This window comes from Ambystoma mexicanum, chromosome 6q (assembly GCF_040938575.1).
Source record: "Ambystoma mexicanum isolate Mex_15411 chromosome 6q, UKY_AmexF1_1, whole genome shotgun sequence".
NCBI classification, from domain to species: domain Eukaryota; kingdom Metazoa; phylum Chordata; class Amphibia; order Caudata; family Ambystomatidae; genus Ambystoma; species Ambystoma mexicanum.
In genome coordinates this window covers 3,899,177-3,917,554 of record NC_090937.1, presented here as the reverse complement: position 1 = coordinate 3,917,554, position 18,378 = coordinate 3,899,177, and the positions used below count along the sequence as shown (strand labels likewise).

The following is an 18,378-nucleotide window of genomic DNA, read 5'->3' as shown; positions in this document are numbered from 1 at the left end:
AGGCCTTTGAATCCAACTTTTCGAGCACTTTTACTCGAACTCTGTGACCGCTAAAGAATTCTTATGGAAGCGTTGTATGAAAGGTTTCAGTCAGAATCTTACACTCCGTCTGACTAATTTGTTGGCAATTATAGAGACTAAGTTGGCAGAAGATCTGTCGTCCGAGTAAAATTGAGTAAATCCCTGCATTTAGACCTTGTGTTTGGGCGTTGAATGAGTATTCAATGTAATATATATTAATTGCTATACTATGAGTTCATGATATGCATACTATATACTGAATTCTAAACTTGTACTGCGAATGTTATATGGATGACGTTCTTTTGATATCTTTTGACTGTGTTTATGTTCTTTGTTTAATTTAAATGTACCTAATTCGTACATGTTTTAGTGACTAAATGGAAATTTGGTATTCTCATCATTTGCCAACTCAATACGATGCTCTAAATTTTCCTTTACTACTTACATTTCTTTAGGAAATGTATTTTTTGTATTGTAAATGTTATTGTAAATGTTATTTCTTAATTACTGTTTATTGCAAATTTTTTAACGTTTAATTGTACTGTTTTGTAAAGGTTTTTACTTTAATAAACCAAATACAAAAAAAAAATAAATGGGAACTAGAACCAGTATATGTGGGAGATCCTGTCTATTTTATATGTGGAGAAAAAGCATATCCTTGGTTGCCCAGAAACTAGGGAGGTGCATGTTACCTAGGTCTACTGTTCCCGGGCGTATTCCTCTTAGAAACAGCAGACATGGCCAGGCTATCCAGATCTAGAAACCGAAGGAGTAGCGAAGGTGTTTTGATAGCGAAGGACGTAGCAAAATCATTCATACCATTCTTGTCCCAGATAGTGAACTCCTTTAACATAAGGCAGCTGTCCAGAATACTAAAGGATACGATAAACACAAAGACAGATATACTATTTAACATGACGTTGGAAGAAAAGGGAATTAGTTAAATGACGCTGCAAAATAGAATGGCTCTTGATGTAATCCTAGTTGATCGTGGGGGAATTTACAAAATTGTGGGATCAGCGTGCTGCGTATTCATAGATGACTACTCCCCTACGATTTTTGAAGCAATAAAAAAAATGCATGTCCTAAGCTCCGAACTCCCTACTGGAGAAGAGGGCTGGGGAATAGGGTCCTGGTTTTGGGGAATACTGCGTTCTTGGGGATGGAAGTTGATTGCGATATTAGTAGTAGTGTTTGGAATATTCATAACGTGCTGTTGTTGCATACACTGCATACCGATAGTTTGCACTGAGATAACTGAGGGATGTACTAAGGGATGTATGCATATGATAACAAAAAGAAAACAAACCTATGGCCGGGATGACAGAGACCCGAATGAAATGAAAACAGTGAAAGAATTAATGGCTATAGATATTAATGACGATGATGATGCTTATAATAGCATGCAAAATTCAGACATAGGTACTTCAGACTTATCGTCATCAGAGGAGGATACAATGAATGAGACGTTTGGCATACAGCCAAAAGGAGGGTTTGTCGGTCTAGAAAAATTGACACCTCTCACGATTGACGGCAAACGTATTTTGGTGGCCGAAGGCCAACCGTCTCATGTACATAACAATAGAAATACAGGTTTCCGAGTTTGATCAATGAGCGGCCATTTTGATGTAACAAGGATCGCCATTTTGTTCTCTAACGATTGCTCATTGCTTTCTGTTTAAACTGCTTCGCAGCACATTTTTGCTTACTCTGCTCGACTGTTAACATTGCTGTCTGAACATGAAAGGACAAGGCTGCGAGGCTAATAAGGAGTTTGTTGAAACACAACGTAGGCAGCTCCGGAGAGGAATGCCTGGCTCCCTCCCGAATGTAGCCTTGAAGGAGAGCCGCAGGGCATTTAATCATTTCACAGCTGCCAGCCAGTCTCGTTATATGGTAGAATATGTTAGAATAAAGCAGCTAAAGGCTTGAATTATGCTCTTCTTAAGGCCTCCCTTTTCTGAGCCCTGTAGAGCGTGTCGGCTCCCAGGACACGAATAGCACCTCAAAGATAGCAAGGTCCGGAATGTGACTCTTCCCCCGTATGTAGCTCGCTTACAAGAACAGAAGCACTGTGTTCTGTTCAACAAAGAAAAGATGTCTCCACACTTGCAAGGTTGCATATTGTTGCTAGAATAGATATTTGAAGGTGTCATATTCGTCGAAATTGTCCATCATCAAACCAAATTCAAAGAAACCCAATAAAGGGGGGTGTTAAACATGTCACAGCTGATTGTATGATATGCATTTTGTATATATGTAACTGTATATGTAACTGATGTACGTAATTCGCTCTCTTGTGTCCCTCGAGGTCTAGAGATACACGTCACGGGGTGTGAGACCGAGTTGGCCAACTGAGACTATTTGCTTTGCAATAAACCCTAGCTTTGGGAATACAATCTTTTGTCTGGCGTATCTATCGTGTGTGGTGACTTGCCTTGTTTCCATAACGCGAGGGACCCCTAGGGGCCCCTTTCAATGCCAGGCACACCCATAACTAATGCCCTGCCTCACTGTCCCCCACAGGAACAGACAGCAAGGGTGAACATGCCACAACACCCCAGAGAGCCGCTGCACGTCGGCACCCCGGCGAAGATACCACCTCCAGCCTGTAGCTGTCTACCTCCACGGCAAGACAGAAGCGTGCCACACCATCCACGGCACCGCCCCCCCCCATCAACAGGAAACACAGGCTGGCCAGCAGCCCGAGCAGCCACCATCAACCTCCAGCAAGGCCCACTGTCAAACATCTACTTCCAGCAAGGCACCCCAGGCAAACATCAACTGCTGCCAGCAAGGCCCCCCAGCAAACATCTACATCTGGGGCACAGCAGGCACTTCAAGTGGAAGAGCCAGAATCCCCTGTGGCCAGCGAGCTGGAGGAGGAACAATCTGCAATGCAGAGTGAGCAGGGTGAGGCGGCGCAATCCACATTGCAGAGTGAGGAGGAGGAGGAGGCAGACTCCCCAGGCCACAGCCAGCAGGAGGAGGTAGAATCAACGGCACCCAGGCAGGCAAGCACACGTTGTACAGCTGTAGATGGCTCAGGTGCACACTGCGCAGTGGAAGCCCGTGGCCCTGACACCCATAGCGACGCTGTGTTCAGTCCTGCAAGCTCTCATAGCCCACCACCCCTGCCAGTACCTGGTCTACACAACATCAGGGACATCGAGGGTCGACTGTATCGCATGGAAGGGTGGGAGCAAGCAATGCAGGCCCTGATCACACAGTACGTGACTGAGGCAGAACAGACACGGCAGACCATGCAGGGTGCCCTGCAAGACACTTCAAGAATGGTGAGCAGAGCCGTGTACGGCGTGGCCAGGCATCTGCGTGAAGGGAATGCAGTTATGGCTGCTGTTGACTCAGTCCATCACCCAGTTTGCCACCGATATAGCAGGACAACATAATATCACCACAACCCCCCAACCCGGTCCATCATCCAGCACAACTTCAGCCAGTTTGACTCAAACGAGCCCTGTGCGTCACTCACAGCGACTTGTACGCCGCCCAGAGGCTCACCCCCTCCTCCAACAAGGGGGCGTGAATAGGAGAACTTACTAGTGCATGTGGGGAGGAAGTAGTTGTGAAGTTGTTGTGGGGGTTGTGGGGGTGTTGGGGTATTAGGTATAGGGGTATTGGGTGTGGGGGTAGTGGGGGAGGGGGGTGTTGGGGTATTGCATTTTGGAGTATTGGGTGTGGGGGTAGTAGGGGAGGGGGTGTGGGGTCAATTTAACGGGACAGTAGTGGTAGTTAATAATGCAAATCTGTAAATAGTTATTCATTATTCAATACAGCTGGTGTGTAAAAGAAAAACACATGACTGGACATTCCTTCTTGAGTGTGTTTCTATTTAATTATGTCCAGTGCCAGTGCCCAGTGTCACCCATGCCCAGTGCTTTCTTTTTTCCAGACCTTCAGAAGTAGTGGGCAATTAAATCTTGCCGTGTTGCACGTCCTTCATTTACATTGTGCCGCGGAGGAATTCCACCATCTTCCTCATCATCATCCTCATTCTCAGGTGGCAGCATGTCCATGTCAGGTGGCAGGGGGACGTTGCGCCGGATGCACATGTTGTGTAGCATGGCACATACTAACACAATTTTTCCCACCTTCTCTGGCCCGGAAATGAGTGCCCCCCCCCGACCTGCTGAGGTAGCAGAACTGGGCCTTCAACAGACCAAATGTCTGCTCAATGGTGATCCGAAAGCGTGCATGTGCACAGTTGTAGTCCTCTTTGTGCCTGTTGGCTGGTTGCCTGATGGGGTTCATGAGCCAGCCCTTCAGGGGATACCCGGCATCACCTGCATGGGAGCAAGAGAAAGGGTACTTGCGATGAATTTGGAAATTTCATGTTAGCACTGTCTGTACAGTGCTCCTGATCAAATGCAACTAAGGATTATCCCCAGTATGCATACTACTTATTCATGTTTCCATGTACACGTCCATCGACACCTTCCCGCATATGACTAGGTCAGATTTACATTTGTGGCACGGGTGAAGGGTTAAGTTTCTGTGATACGGCTGGGTGTGGGTTGGCATGGTGGACCTAAGGTACTTTGGATTAGTCCTGCTCCTCTCAATCATTTGTTGGTGGTAGTCAATGATTGCTGATGTTAATCATTTTCACACTTGACCCATTGTACTTGGAGGTGTCCCTTAAGGTGACATGACAGGCATACTGATCTGCGGTGTACCTGTGGACTGAGTGCAGTGACTGATACATTTCTGTGTGGCAGATGGGTGTCCTCAGGCACCGCAGCATGACTCATGACTTCCTTTGGTGAGATCATGTATTTAATGCTTTGTCACTAGAGGGTGGTGCATTGTGGTACACGTGGTTCATGTTTTCTGATGTTCCTGATACATGTGCTGGTGTGTGAATTGTGTCTGTTGATTGCATGTACACACAGCTGTGTGGGCCTTGCACATCTGCAAGCATGGCCGTGTTGCACATTCTGCTTGATTTACTAAGGTCATTTACTAAGGTCACAGTTCAAGGCACCTAGGATGCTGTGTGTGGTCTAGTCCCATTCTATGTGTGTGGTTTAACATTGTGCATGTTGACAATGTAGAGGTTGCTAGATCTGATTCCTCATCCGACTTTGCCTTCTATTGCCCAGCCCAGTCTCTCTGTACTTCATTGCATACCTGGTGATGTTTACGGCTATTTGCAGGAGTGTTGTTGCACTTGTGCTCATCATGCATGCAATTCTATGCCATGCTGCGACACCCCTCATGGCCCAGCCAGCAGACACATTGCCTATGCTTGTGATCCCCGCCCCAGTCCACACCCCTCATAGCCCTGTGGTTAGACTCACCTAGCAGCCAGGTACGTTGTGCAGCGTGTCGTACCATGTAGCAGGGAAGCGTGGAGTTGCGCAGCACCATAGCGTCAGGCGTGGAGCCAGGGAATCTTGCACAGCAATGTGTGATGATTTTGCGTGCACCGCACACCATTTGTACATTCAGGGAATGGTATAGCTTCCTGTTACAGTACACTACCCTCTCAGCATGCTGGACAACCAGCTCCACATTTGTACAGTCGAGGGCACCAATGACATTTGGCATGCCTGCCAGTGCATAGAATGCTATTTTGGTTGCATTCACCTCCTCCGCAGTCTGTGGTAACTTGATGTGGTCGCTTGCATGTTTCAGGAGTGCAAGTAGCACCAGGATTGTGAGATTCCATGCAGCTGCCCCACTGTGTGCTGATAAGTACCTGTGGCAAGCAAGTGCAGCACGGATGCTAACTTGAGCAAGGGGGGGGGGGGGGGGTTGGCGGTTGTCCGGATATTGATCAGGCTCACCAGGTCATCATGAATGAGGTCCACTATTGTGGTGATGGTGTCCTTGTCCAGCCGGTACAGGGTGTGGATCTGAGCAGGGGTCAGGTTGAATGGGCTGGCCCTTAGGCTGGGGATTGGTGGCTGCCTGTGGAGAACAACTGCCTGCGCAATGGGTATGTGCCGGCCCAATCTTGCTCTCCTTCTCCTCCTGCACCTCCGCTGCATTCTCTGGCTGACTGCCTCGTCAAAGAGTAGCAGTGCATGCATGTCCTTCAGCTCCAATACTGCTAGTGCTAATGGTGGCATTGTGGGTTTGGGAGGGGTGTGGTGTGTGGGAGTGCTCCTTTTGTGCTGTGCCAGACTCCATTTCCTCCACCTGTGCAAATTGTATGCACCTGTGGCAGATTTCTACACACCTGATTCCTATTAACGCCTGCACCACGATGCCGGTGTTAACGACATGATTGTATACGTTATTACGGCATGTCTATGGCGGTAATTGCTTGTCCGTGCACCTCTTAATGTGCACTTAACTGCAGCATGCACCGGCATCGCAGCTCCTAATACTCAGTTCTGGTAAATGATGCTGGTACGGTAATACCGGCATCGATTTTACAGGACCAGCAACCTTGTAATGAGGCCCAATTACATCAAGACATTAGCCATGATGAACAATTACTGGCAGCTCAGTGAGGGGTTGCAATACATAAAAGAGGGGCCAAAGACAGGAGAAACAAAGACTATCACACTGAAGGAACTGCCATGCCCATGGACAAGAGTAAAGGAAATAGGAGGAGAACCTGGTTGCTGGGAAAGACCACAGATATTGATCTATGGACGTGTACACACTAATGATGGCTGGGAAGATGGAGTGGTAGGAAGCAAAGCACTGACCCTAGCCAATGCACCAGTGAGCAAGGTGCAAGAAGAAAATGACAAGTGCCTAAAGGAGTGGGACCAGGAGTGCGAAGTTAGTGACTTGAGTGGAGAATGAAGCTGGACCTATGGAGATAATTCCCCTGAAGAACAGTGATGAAGAAGTTGGTGAAAATGTAGGATACATGACGGTTGAGATCATTCCAGCGATGGGAGCAGGAACAGCAGTACTCATGGACCACTATTGGGCGTGTGGATCTAAAGCATATTAGAAACTGCCAGCGAATTGGGGAGGAGTATGTTCATTGGTGCACATGAGCACCCCTTTGTTGGTGGTACCAAAGAAAGACGTGAAGCTTCAGGTTATCTCAGATTGGAGTGCCAAGGTTTCTGCCTGCTGAACCCTTCACACAAAGGATTTAAGACCTGTTCCACTCTCCACAGTGACATTACATCCAAGGCACCCAGGTCTGCCCACTCTGAGCAAACACCCAAAGCAGTGTAAACCATGTATCTGGGTTGCCTTTGGTTTTGAACAAAAGATAAATGTGAAATAAATAGTGGTCGATGGAAAGAGCTGATGTAGACACTGTATGTGACGTAAAGAGAACGTATGGATAGTGCGTCTCGTACAACGTGATGTACTTGAGCACTCGAGAGGGTCAATTAAACCTTCAGGACAGCCGTTTAAAACCACTTAAAAGACAGATGTTGGCAATATGGAAGTCGTCCGTGTGTTGCAAGAGTAGGATAAAGGGCTGCCGAGACAGTTGAGGGTACCCAGGCAGGGTAGGGGGGCGTTTAATGACACAGTCGTGAGTGACAGCAGCCGAGGCACTGCCCAGACGTCGAAATAGCGCTGCCCAAATAGAAAGGGAGAAAAGGGCAGAGAAGGGGCGGGGGGGACGGGGCGAGCCTCACCCGCCGCCCCATCCCATCCGTGCTGGCAGTGGAGGAGCATTAGCCGCAGGCACCGAAGCACGGCCCGGCCAGCTCCCGAGGAGGCCCTGCCGCACCGCTCGCTGCCCCAGACCGTGTCCTCGCCACAGAGCTACCGCAGTAAGTGCCGTACTTTTGTTTGTCCCTTCATCTTTTGCTGTTGTTTTGCTGCACAGCTCGACGCTCCGCGGGATGCTAAGTCTGTGATGCTGCGGGTGCCGCTGCAGAATAGAAACCATATCTGGTCAAAATATTCAGCTGTCACCAAGTGGGACAAAGCTCGTCGGCTCCCGCTATAAATAGCTCCGGGATGTTGGGAGAGCGGGGATTGTGCGAGGAGGGGCACCGGGTACATACTTGAAGTGCTACCCAGGCCGAGGACCCACACGGCCCCTCACATTGATGCTCGGCGCTGTGGTACGGCAGGATACGAACCGGGAGACTGTAGCTACTAACCTTCTCACAGAATGTGAGGAGAATTTACATTCCAAAAGCGAGCGCCGGCATTAAAGTTAAATGCAGAAGTCCACAGCCCAACGAAGTTGCCGCAGAACTGCTCCTGATGTAGAGTCCGCCAGTGCGAGATACGCCGGAGTCTCCTGGGCTCGTCCTCTTCTTGCGGGGCTTGGCTGGGCTGTCAGTCAACACAGGGAATTTATCTTACGAAAACCTAGTGCGCTTTGCTCGCATACACTCTTTTCCTCATCCTGGCTACCCACCGAATTGTCAATCAACCCCGTCACCAAAGAAGTCATTTTACCCTCGGACGCTGTCGGAACGTATCCAAACCGCTATTTCTTGGACCTTGGCGTTTCGCGCAGTTTCTGTCGTGCCTATTTAGCGAGGTTTGCTAACCCCTCAGTCATGTCCTCTTCCCATGTAGCGCTGCCTCCCCTCTTTTATCTACATCTCGCCGTCGCATTCTTACCCTGCGTCCTTGCAGTTGCTCCCACATAGAGTACCTCTGGCACATATACGTGGTATACCCCCAATCTTAAACTAATCCAAATATTTCACCCTCACACAAAACCACAAGCATGGAAAAAGGCCGTCTTTCTGTATTATTATGAAGACCGCCTTCCTTTCACGCTTGCATTACACAACACAACGCATACTATTGCGGGGGGTTATGATGGTCGTTTGGCGCGGATCTCCTTTCTGGAAGCGCTAACGCGCACGTCTACCACTTTTGGCATTACAGAAACAGCTGGCCGGTGTGAGAGGAGGTTTTTTTTAGTTTGTTTTACTGTGTCCGAGTTGGGGATATTTTTCCAAATTGAATTCTCAAGTGAAATAAATATCTCAAACAAAATGCGAGATATGAGCTCCAGGTGCGACACCCAGCAAGGATTCATGACAATGTAGGTGCCATCTCCTCGCCGCTTTATATCGGCACAAGAAGAATGCAACACGAAATGCAGTGAGACTCTGCCCTTGGCTGCAGAGGAGGGAGTAAGGAAGAGGCGCGACTTCGTTTGGACCACGGCCTGTATGGGGGACAAACATTGCTCATTAGTGGTCAACTTTCATTGCTTTTAGAATGTAAATCTCTCCCCCTGAAGTCATCTCATTCCCCACTACTCAATTTCGTCAATGTTATTCCCATGGCCAGTGGCACTTGCATACTTGGTATAATTCGGGGTGGCTGGTTTTGATGTATGTGGGTCGGTTTACATACATTGTAGCGTTTCGCTCCTTGGGCCTAATTCACAGAAGCATTTCTATAATGGCAAAACCCCATTGGAAAACGCTCTGTGAATAAGGGCCTTAGGATGTGAACAGGTCCTTGACCCATAAACCGTAATTCTGAAGAACTAGCTATTCCCGCCTCCCGCGTTCTCTCAGTCTCTCTCTCCCTTGCTCTCTCTTGCTCCCTCTGTGGGCAGGATAAGGTTGCATGATTGCTAGAGCCCTCCCAGCTGTTGCTGATAGTGTGACCAGAGAAAGAACACAGATGTCTTGACGTACAGATAGCGCAGGCGGGAGCAGCCAGCTATTTGTAGATCTTCATTGTTATCACGTGTGACCTGCAGGAATGTCGCCATCGTACTGAGGATTCGTTGTCCATAGGGGTGGGGACAGTGGTCAAAGAGAGCGGGAGCGGAGTTCCACTACTTTTATATTTTACTGTTAACAGTTCCACCACTTTTTGAAACCATTTGACCATTCCAGAACTGTTCTTTGTGAAGTTAGAGCGCACTTCTCCCCTTTATCATCAGATAGCAGTTACAGCTAAACTGAAATCTGTTTCCACTTAATTGGCTGTTAACCAGCATGGCTGCAAACCTGGAAAATGTTTTACGCATTGCCCCCTCACTGCCTACTTTGTCCGCCGGCGGGGCACAGTTCCGCTACTTTTTTTGGTACACTTCTACCACTGGATGGGGACGCAAGAGAGATGCTGCTAGTCTCTGACGGGGTGCCGGGCTTATGACAAGACTTGTAAGAGCCCAGAGCAGCAGGCCATTAGCATAAGGCCTACATTTGTGTTTATTTTCTATGTTTGTTACCTGCTTGTGCCTATCATAAGAACAACACCATTTTAGGAACGCTATATCAGTGGCCAACATTCCCAGAAGAAATATATCATTGGTTTAATTTGAGCACAACCCTTTCCAAGAAGTAAGGACATTTTGAAAGACAAAACGGTGTGTATTCTCAGCAAAAGAAGCTATTAAAAAACAAAAGGTAAATATTGAACTGTACTTCATTTGGAAACGGTGTCCGTTATAAAAAAAACAATGATCTTTTGTAAAGGTCACTTCCAGTTTTTATTGTAGTGCTTATAAGAACTTCACACTTGTCTTACTGAGGAACGCATGTTATCAAACCTAGAATAACCATATACAATATTTTTTCAAGGGACAATTGTCCTTTTTCGAAATAGCTCTATGAGAAAGGGGAAGGGTCAAATAGCACCAATGGTAGGTTCCAGGCTGCTTTGCAAACACTCAGTGAAGTTTGGAAGCACACGAAGGACCCCATTTCCCTATATTTGAAATGATGTCTTTGATGAAGGGTTTGTATGCTCGAATCACTGAGTTCATAATGCAAACTGGGCTTGGTGCTCACTTCACAGTCCCTAACATGAAAGTGTTTGAAACCATGCACCCTTTATACTCATTCAGAAAGCCACAGGTTATGCTATGAAGATAAGATGTCTGCAGCCCACAGACGTTTAGAAGAAGACAGAGGTAACTCCGTTACTGCCACTTACTTTTTTACTATGCTGTAAAACCCAGAATGAGCCCATTGTGCTTGCATCTTATGGGCCTCATAGCGTCTGCCTGAGAGATAACACAAGCATACATGGGCATCTCTGCCTCAGACCATTATTTAATTTTTCGTTTTTTAAGGCATAAAGAAAACACAAGAATATTAGTGGTTATAGATGGAAAAAGGACTACAAAAGAGTTTTAATACAAACAAATCAAAGCAGATCCATGCCCATTAGATGGGTGTATAGCATTGCCGGTTAGACAGGCACGTTTAAAGGTGATGTGGGATTCAAAGGGCAGTGTGCGAAGATGTTTTAATCTAGCATTTGCAAGCTGGAATCACCTAGCAGCAGTTGCCACCCTGGCCACAGTACAGCAAGTGCCTTAAGAGGGCCAGGGGGGAGGCTGCAAGCACAGCCACGAACGAGTTAGCAAACTCAATACGGGCGACCACGAGTGCCTATGCAAGGATATCATCCAATGGAATACAGGGCTGGCTAAGCAAAGAAGGGAGCCTGCCATTACAGTGTTATACCGAATGATGACGAGCATGCAGCTTCACAGGTAAACCAGAGTCCAGCAGAAAGCTGGATACGGGGGGCAAGGTGGAACCAGCCCCATGCTCAGCCAAATCCTGCATGCACACCCAGGCGGACATCCAAGCTTTTCTTCTAAACAGTGGCATAATACGGCCAGTCTTCAAGGTTTGAGGAAACGCTCTCTGAGCTACGAAGGTATTATATTATGTGCTGTCTTACGCCACTTCTGCAAGACGAGCTGTGTTCAGCAAAGCACTTCTATTAGGTACACAGTTAAGTGCTTTGCAAAAGTACAGGCAATTGACCATGCAATATGATTGCTTAGTTAACTATATTTGTCAAACTTGAGCAGTCTTTCGATTTTGCATTTAAAACAATGATTATTATTATTTATGCGTGAAGCACAAACCTAGCTCGGGAGCAATGGAGCGCTGTGCATGTCATGAAGCAAAACATGGGGAATGAGAATGTAAGAAGTTACACTACAGTAGTAATTATTATCACAGTACAGAGTGTGGGTGGGGGTGCGCACAGGAGAGCTGGAATCTAGCTCACCCCACGGTGTTGATGGAAGAGTCAGGTCTTCAGTTCTTTCCTAAACTGAAGGAAACTTGGACCAGTCCGGATTACCACTGGGAAAGCATTAGGCTCAAGGTAGACACTTGTCATCCATGTTTGAATGGGTTCAAGGCATGAGTGAAGACAAACAGTATATTGTGGACACTTGACATTTATCTTTAGTTCGACTGAAGTTTTTTTTCTGTGAGTTTAAAATGTTTTATGTTAAATTTGGTTATCATCTTTTCTAAGTCAAGAACACTATCTTCCCATTAACAACGTTTTAGTGAGTGCATTCTTTGGGTTTTGTTATGATATTCTTTCGCCATTATTAACCCATGGCCCCAGGCTCTGTGGCTGAAGCTCCAGTGAGGCATGGCCTATTGCAATGCCCTGGATGCCACCATGCCATGGGCACACAGTGTCTGGGGAGCCACCTTCTATCTGGGGCCAGGCCCCCGGCCACTCCCTGCAGGCACTGTAATCGTGGGATCGACAAAGGCCATGCCTCATGCCTATTGACACCGCCAGCAGTGTTTGCAGAGCATAGCCTGACCCATGCCTTGCACAGCATAACTGTTGAACCCATATGCAGCAGACTTACATTAGTTGTTATGGGGTGTGTGCGTCATGTCTCATGGCCCTTGCCCTCCCCATGAAATATTACACCACAACAATATGGTCAAGTGTTGGAATAAAAGGCCGTAGGATTTTATTGTTACAGATATGGTTATGGAAACAAACAATAATCGCATATCATAATAATATCATACTTTTGGGCACCAGGTCCCAAGGTTACCCCCTCAGGCCCATGCCACCTTTCTTGTCCCACGACTGGTTGTGATCACCGTACGGTGTCCTGATTTTCTTCCCATTGTTCTTCTCCCCTTTTTCTAGGGTGGGAGGGTTTTTGAGGCAAAGACAAAGAATGGGAAGACACTGAGTTAACAGTGAACTTCCCAGGTACTGTTTGGGTCCCCGTGCAGGGTCGACAAAACAGTTTGTGTTTTAGGAGCTGTACCCAGCTCATTATATAGGCCCCAAGAGGCCCTTATTCTTTGTACTGTGTGGGGGGCTGTGCACCAACCCCCCCAAGGCCAGCCTGCGGCTGACTACCCTGCCTAAGCATCCACGGTCTCCCGGGTGCACTGCACCCATATATCCTCCTAGAAGGGCGAGGTATTTATTACCTCACCCTCCCTACCTTTCATGTGCCAGTCTCTGCTGGCTGTCTCACTTATCTGAGAGACAGAGAGGGGCACTGACCTTGGAGGAAGGCTGTGCCCCTCTCCGCGCCTGCTGCCATGTAACAACAGTTACATGGCCTCGCCTTGGGCGGCCCAGCGGCATTACCCATAACTGTTGAACCCATATGCAGCAGACTTACATTAGTTGTTGTGGGGTGTGTGCGTCATGTCTCATGGCCCTTGCCCTCCCCATGAAATATTGCACCACAACAATATGGTCAAGTGTTGGCAATAAAATGCCGTAGGATTTTATTGTTACAGATATGGTTATGGAAACATAAACAATAATCGCATATCATAATAATATCATACTTTTGGGCACCGGGTCTCGAGGTTACCCCCTCAGGCCCGTGCCGCCATGACCAGATGGGTTACCGGCTGTCCAGGTCTCCCCCAAAAGTTGTTGCTTGTTTTTTCCTAGCTGCATAGTCTGTTCCCCTTACGTTGGATAGTTCCCTTGATCGTGCCTGGCGTTAGCCCCTGTAGGGGTTTTGTTTGTAGTTATGTGTGAGCCGGCATCTTGTGCTGGCCTCAGCTTTGCCTATGTATGGCTGCTCTAAGTTTGTTTTCTTTTCTGTGCCGCAATCAAGGCCTGCTTATTGTGGGAAAATGTGATTCCCACCTTAAGCTGGTTTTAGCGCATGTTCCAGGGGAGCCCCGAAGCTTTCTGGCCCTGGCCTTTGTGGCGTTGGCCTGTTTGTCAATTGTTTTAAAATGTGTATAGGTTTGAGCATTCTAGAAGCGTGGCCCTGGCCCTCTATGGCGTTGGCCTGATTATCTAACCCTATTTCTTTTTGTCTGTGCTTTGTGTTGTTTAACCACCTGTAGTGAATTTGCGAACAGGGGTTGGGTAGCCCTATGCATAGTTGCTCAAATTTGGACCCTGGAACATGATTCCAATGACCAAGGCACCTTATCTTATATGGGTGGGTAACTTCCCCCTGTGCTCCCAGTTTCGGTATCCATTGAGGAATTTCCCGGGTCTTCCAAGGGACGGTCCACCCCTGTGATACTCTTGTACGTTAACCAAAGATTGCTTAGTACCTGCCTTTAGGACCCGAGCTATGTTGTAGCTCTCTGACCATGGCCTTCGGTCGTTTGTTGGCCTGTTGTATTGTGCTGTGTGGAGCTTTTCCCACCCTGCTTATAAGTTTATTGATGAACTACTTGTAGCACTCTGGCCCTCGCTCTTGGGCGTTGGCCTGTTTTGCTGTGTGGTTTTATTCCGCACTGCTATTTACTTATATTTGAACCGTGTTCCAGGTTCGATGCTTATTTTGAGGCACCCCGGCCTTCTGGCCTTTGGCCTGTTGTGCTGTGTGGTGTTAATTCCGTACTGCTTTTTACTTATGCTGGGACCGTTTTTTGGTTTGGTGCTTGTTAAAGCACCCTGGCCCTGGCCTTCTGGTATTTTCCCCTCTGTATTTTGCTGCCTTGTGGGCTGTGTCGCCCTAGATTCTGGCATCTTGATGGGCTGGCTGTCTGACTTGTTATGTTAACCGTGTCATAGTGGTCTTTCCTTCTGTCTTAAAACATATACCTTATTATCTAGTATCTTCCGCTACCTCTTCTGTTTTCCTTCTCCATTCTGGTCGCAAACGCATGCATTACATGTTCTGCTTTTGCATTTTTTATGGCGCTACGGACCCCAGGCAAAAGTGCTTCTAAATACCCACAGTGTGTGGTGTTCATTTATCGACCTTTGAGAAAATTGACAGGCTGGGGCAGGCCCTGCCGGGGTTTGAAATTGCATCAGCCGGCTCAGTCCTGATGTCAGAATGAGCACTCTGTTTGCTTCGCTATCTGACTAGCTGTACCTTATTGGAGTTGTTGACTATGCTTTGGAAATATATCCTGTGTTACCATAGCTGGCCTGCGGCAAGCCTGGGCTTTTATTCTGGCCCCGGTTGCTTTTGTTTGTCCTGTTATCTGTGGGATGTTATTTCTTCTCCTGCCTCGACCATCCCGAAATGCTGGAAGCTGGTCATCTGCTCGAATACTACCTGCATGTTGCGTTTGGTCCTGCTGGTCTGGAACACTTCTCGTTTGCGGGTGCCATAGTGTCTGGGTTTGTTGTTAAACTTCGGCTCGCACTTTGGTTATGGGCAATGCTGTAGGGCATTCCAAAAGCGAGGCAGCGTAACTGCTGTCACCATCAGCAGCCTGGGAGAGGGGCAGTCACAACATTATCTCAGCCTGCTCCTCCCGCCCCCCCCAGCTGCAGAGACACACAGTTTCTGCAGCACAAAGCCAAGGAAGGGTGAGGTGTGAACAATCACCTCACCCTTCCTCCAAACAGCAAGCTGCTAAGCACCACAAGGAAACCAACAGTCAGGCAGGGCCCAGGTTCAAAGACCTGCCCCCACCAGGGGGCCAGACACTCGGCTATCCGGCCGGGGGCTGTGACAACAGCATCCACCACTACATACATAACAAAGACCCAGGGCCTCCCTGGGTCCTATAAATAAGAGCAGCATGCTCTGAGTAAACACAATCTGTTTGTGGACCCTGAACAGGGACCCAAACAAACAGGAGGTTCACTGTTTACTCAGTGTCTTTCAAATCCTTTTGCTTCTTTACCACAGAACCCTCCCACCCTACAAAAAGGAAGAAGAAGAACAAAAAGAAGTACAGGGCACTGTACGGTGCCCACATGCAAGTCGTGGGACACAAGAAGGCGGGCACGGGCCAGAGGGTGTAACCTCAGGCCGCGGTGCCCAAAAGTATGCTACTATTATGATATGTGATATTGTATATTGCCATAACCATATCTGTACAATAAAATCCTATGGCCTTTTATTGCCAACACTTGACACAAGTTGTGAGCCAATTATTATGGATGAGGGCTTGGGGGTCGGCCAATACTAATGCATGCATATGGGTTCAGCAGTTATGTGTATTATTGTGCCCCTGAACTATGGCACTTGTTTTTTTTGCCCTTGTGAGTGGTGAAGGCTGGGGTTTCTCCCGGCCGGGTTCTTGAACCGTGTGGCCGATGTCAAGGGGAGGGCTCAGATATTTGTGCTAAACAGGCCCGGCTCTGTCTTTCTTTGAGGGTTCGACATGTGCAGGGAATACGTGTCATGATGCCCGCTCCCGGGGAGCCGGTTCAAGCCCGGCGTCCCCGAAAGCGGACATCCAGTCCCCAAGGAAGGACCCAGCAACCCCAATAAGGGTCCTTTGGACAGTGTCCTGGTGCCTATGGTGCCAGGCTCATAAAAGACATCAGTCCTGGCGCCATAGGCGCCAGGCTCATTATGGGAATGCTTGGGTGCACTTACCTGATGCAGACCATGCTACAGGATCCCGGCCTCCTTGAGGCCTGAAAGGAACTACTTTACCTGTGGGACTAATTTACCATCCGGGCGTGGTCGGGGAAGGATACATACCTGATTGGAGGAAGGATACATACCTGGAACCTCTTCCAAGGCTATTTAAACCCCACCCGAACAGCCACACATGCTTCGCGTTGTTCTGCATCTAGCAGCTGGATGCTCACCGTGTCTGCTCCTGCATCCTGACTTCTGCCACGCCTGCCAGCATCCTGGATCACCTGCAAAGGAAGAGAAGAAGAGAATAGAAGAAGGAAAAGTCCTTACCTGCTAAATCCGCATCCCGGAGACATCTCGCCGACAATCCTGAAAAGGAAGACTTTAATTTAAAAGCTCATTGCATCGATCGCTGCAGCGCCGCATTCCACTCACCTTTAAAGGGCGCCTCCATGTTCAGCAGCGATCACCTGGATTCGCAGTCACGCCCCAGCGCCTCGGGAGAAAAACACCAGAACAAAAGGTGAGAGAGAGAAGGGAATAAGGAAATCTAAATGTCCATGTTAAGACTTACCTGTTGATTCATTCCCTCTTCATTTCGGGTCCGCGCCGCATCCTGGCATTTCCGGACCCCGGCCCCTAAGGGGAAAAAGAGACATCAGCGTTAATGTGCGAATGAAAAGACATTACCAAAAAAACGCTCATTAAAGACTTACCTGATTTCTACAAGGATTTCACCTCTCATCTCGGGTCGGTGCCTGTTCCCCGGCATTCCGTACCCAGGCCCCTATGGGGAAAAAGACACTAGCATTAGTACATTAATGCATGGACACAAGGGGAACCTCTTATCAAAAAACTTACCTGGAAGCCAAGCAAGTTTGGTTCTCACCAATCCGAAAATCCAGTGAAGTAACTGGATACCAACGCGCCCCAGCATCAGAAGCAGGATGGAGAGCTCGTCCTTCCAGACCCTAAGGTAAGACGCTACGAGAAATCACAGAAGGGTTTCAAGGAGGGTGAGAGGGGAAAGTGGGAGGCCGATTGCATTACCCCGCAGACAGTTAATCCCCTATTTTCGCCTACAGAAGGATACGTCTGCGAGCCAGACAAGCCAGATTTGGGGGCCCGGTCCAGTCCGTCTTCCGAACCCTGCGCATCACCTTAGAAGAGGTCACAGCAGCCCGAACCAGGCCAGCGCCTCCGTGGGAGTCAGGTGAGCGTAACAGAACGCAAAGCCTTCCTACAAATTCCCACCCAGGCGCTATGGAAAGTTCTGAGACTGATCAGTTGGCCCAATTACTGGGGGAATTACGGGCTGAAGTACATGCCGCTCGTCAAGAGACTAATGCCCTCAGGAGGGAATTAATAATATCAAAGGAAAGAACTGATGACCTGGCCAGACAGCTTTTGCAAGGTCAAGCTGGGCAAACTCCTCTACCCGGTTCCGGAGGGAACCACGCTCCTGTGGTTTCCAGTAACCCTGTGCAGATTAATCTACCTGGAAACATGCCGCTGGCCCCACCCGAACGCTTTGCTGGGGACCCCAAACGATTCGCCGTATTCATGAATCAGTGTCGTTTGCACTTCCTATGCAGACCTGGGGCCTTCCCTAATGAACAGACCAAGGTAGCCTTTGTATTGTCATATCACAGCGGCTGCGCTGCCGATTGGTCAGTTCCACTGGTTACTCAAGATGACCCGATTCTCTGTGATTTTCAAAGGTTTCAAGCAAGCATGGAAAGGTTATTTGCTCGACACTCTCAGGGGCAGGCTCTGGATGACGAACTTCTATCCCTGCGACAGGGCAATCAGGACCTCCTATCCTATATTGCAACCTTTAATAGACTAATTGTGGAAACGGGATGGCCAGAGGATAAAAGAGTCACGTTGTTTTATCGAGGCCTTCGCGGAGAACTTAAAGA

General features: G+C 48.2%; 1 protein-coding gene across 4 annotated transcripts in view; it reads left to right on the top strand.

The window, feature by feature from the left end:
- The first annotated feature begins 7,577 nt into the window (after positions 1 to 7,577).
- Positions 7,578 to 18,378, top strand: part of TMOD1 (tropomodulin 1) — a 720,714-nt gene continuing 709,913 nt past the window's right edge. For 2 of the 4 annotated variants that reach the window (XM_069630362.1, XM_069630363.1), the window contains exon 1: positions 7,578 to 7,745. The gene's annotated coding sequence lies outside the window, so the exon portion shown is untranslated. The remainder of the gene's footprint in view (positions 7,746 to 18,378) is intronic. The other 2 variants (XM_069630365.1, XM_069630364.1) reach the window with 2 other exon arrangements.